Source organism: Rhinolophus ferrumequinum, chromosome 10, assembly GCF_004115265.2.
Source record: "Rhinolophus ferrumequinum isolate MPI-CBG mRhiFer1 chromosome 10, mRhiFer1_v1.p, whole genome shotgun sequence".
NCBI lineage: Eukaryota > Metazoa > Chordata > Mammalia > Chiroptera > Rhinolophidae > Rhinolophus > Rhinolophus ferrumequinum.
Genome location: NC_046293.1, coordinates 88,487,354 through 88,490,326, shown reverse-complemented (window position 1 = coordinate 88,490,326; position 2,973 = coordinate 88,487,354).

Here is a 2,973-nt window from a genome sequence, read left to right as displayed (position 1 = left end):
TAAGATCCAGCTCAATTTCTAGTACATACAAAGCACCTCAGAATAAAATGCTGAATGAAGGAATGAATGTATCTTGGAATCTGACAATGCTGGGCAATTGAAAGGAAGTCAATTGAAGCCAAAATATGGATGATAGTTAATAATAACTGAACGCCCACTGTTGGCTAGGCACAAGACTACAGCCATTTTATCACCATTAATTCTAGAATATCTTCATCACCCCAAAAAGAAACCCTACACCTATTAGCAGTCACTCGTCATTCCTTCTCTTCAGCCCCAGCAGCCACTAATCTACTTCGTTTCTATGGATTTGCCTATTGTGACATTTTGTGTCTATGGCATTATATGGGGCCGTTTGTGTGTGGCTTCTTTCCCTTAGCATAGTGTTTTCAGGGTTCACCCATGTTGCAGCATGTGTCAGAACTTCATTACTTGCTATGGCTAAGTAATATTCCATTGAACGGATATACTGCATTTTGTTTACCTCTTCACCAGTTGATAGACATTTGGGTCATTTCCACTTTATGGCTATTATGAATAACGCTGCTATCAACATCTAGTTACAGGTTTTTGTGGGGATGTTTATTTTCATTTATCTTGGGTATATACCTGAAAAGTGAGATTGCTGGATCATATGGTAACTCTAACTTTTTGAGCAATGGCCAGACTGTTTTCCTAAGCAGCAGCAGTGTTTTACCATCACATTAGCAATATTTTAGGCTTCCTCGTTTCTCCACACCCTCTTAGGACTAACTTTTGTATTACAGCATCCTAGTGGGTGTGAAGTTGTGTCTCATTGTTGATTTCCATTTCCTTAATAACTAATCATGCTGAGTATCTTTTAATGTGCTTATTGGCCATTTGCCTATTTTCGATGGAGAAATGTCTATTCAGATCCCTTGGCCAATTTTTGTGTTATCTTTTTATTGTTGAATTGTAAGAGTTCTTTATATATTCTGGATACTAATTTTCTCTTTCTTACTCCCACCATCACATGCTGAAGCAGGTAGCTATATCTCTATTTTATAGAGGAAGAGACTAGAGCCTGGAGATTTTTAGTAAGAGGATGACTGAATCTGCATTTGTGATCCTCCAAAGCCCAGGCAGGCTCTTTCCACTCCCCTATACTGCTTACTGGAGATGGAGTAGCTTTAACTGACTGTGAGGGCTAGAGAGTAAGTACATCGTGGGTGGTTAATATGAAGCTAATCACTGGAATTGAGGCCTGGATGCTAGTAACTATCAATAGATTGCTGGTCAATGGTGGTAGGCCTCAGTCATATATAAATTAAAAAGTGGGATAATGATTCTTTCTTACTCTGAAAGATTCTTTCAGAGAATCTTTCTAAGATTCTTTCTTACTCTGAAATTCTATGATTTAATAGTCCTTTGTGTTTTGCCTGGCATCAAAACAGCAAGTTATGAAAAGCCAATTCCTTAAATGTTAGGAAGAAAGGGTCATCCACTTACGGATATGTACCTCTAAAGCCCAGGACTGGTCCGTCTGCGAATTTCCGTCCAATTCACCAGTGAAAAAAACCTGATCTGGGGGGCGGCCGGATGGCTCAGTTGGTTAGAGTGCAGTGCTCTTAACAACAAGGTTGCTGGTTCCATCCCCACATGGGCCAGTGAGCTGCGGCCTCCACAACTAGATTGAAAACAACAACTTGACAGGGAGATGATGGGTCCTGGAAAAACACACTGTTCCCCAATAGTCCCTAACAAAAATTTAAATAAAGAAATGAATAAAATTAAATTTAAAAAAGGTAGCATTTTATTCCTACTGACCATTTAATCACCACTTTCCTTAACACAAATATGAAAACCTGAGCTCTTTCTTTGTCCTGGGCAAATCATGATGATGCCATACCAAGCTAGGACCAACTGATCTCGCAGAGGCTGTCCACAATGATACACAGTCATTCTGCCCCAAACGCACAGCATTTTGCCTAAAAAGGATATAGATGAGACAAGTGGATCGAGTTCTAGTGCCATCACCGCTATTACCTTCAACCCCAGGTGATTTCAAGGGAGGCGTTTAGGAAAACTTTGATACCTGTACAGGACTGCAGAGATCATGGAACAAGTAAACTGAGTCATTAACAAAGTATGTGGTTTTAACAAGAAATTATATCAAATATATGGTGATGGAAGGAGAACTGACTCCAGGTGGTGAACACACAATGGGATTTATAGATGATGTATTACAGAATTGTACACCTGAAATCTATGTAATTTTACTAATAATTGTCACCCCAATAAATTAAAAAAAAAAGAAATTATGAAAGAACTCGGAGTCTATTTTCAATTATATATTTTATTGAAAAATAGTTAATTTAAAATATATAATTTTTTTTTTAAAAAAAAACATGTTATTGGTAAAATACTGAACTTTTCATACAAGGATCATTTAAGTTTTACTCACTCTCACCAAAGTGGCATCATTTTGCTTAAGAGTAGGGTCTCCAGCGCCCTCTGGTGAAACTTCCTGAGATTGGGTCCAAAAAGGAATTCAGGCCCCACAGCTCATGACTGAAGAAAGTTCAACAGCAGAATTACTGCCTATTCACATTTGACAGTTGTGCTCTGTTGCCTTTCCCGTCTGCCTAGAGAAAGGCAGCCTCAATGATGCCTTTATCTCCACAGGGAAAGTGTTCCTTCTACTGACACTCAACAAGCTCATAGCAAAAGTCCTTTCTTCCTAAGTTTTCATCGTCACCGGCTTTTTAAAATTTTTATTTACTGATTTTCAATTAAAGTTGACAGTCAATATTATTTTATATTAGTTATGGGCGTACAGCATAGTGGTTAGACATTTATATAATTTATGAAGTGATCCCCATGCCCCCAATTAGTCTAGTGCCCACCTGGCACTATGCAGTTATTACATTACTGACTATATTCCCTATGCTGTACTTTACATCCCCGTGACTATTTCGTAACTATCAATTTGTACTTCCTAATCCCCTCACC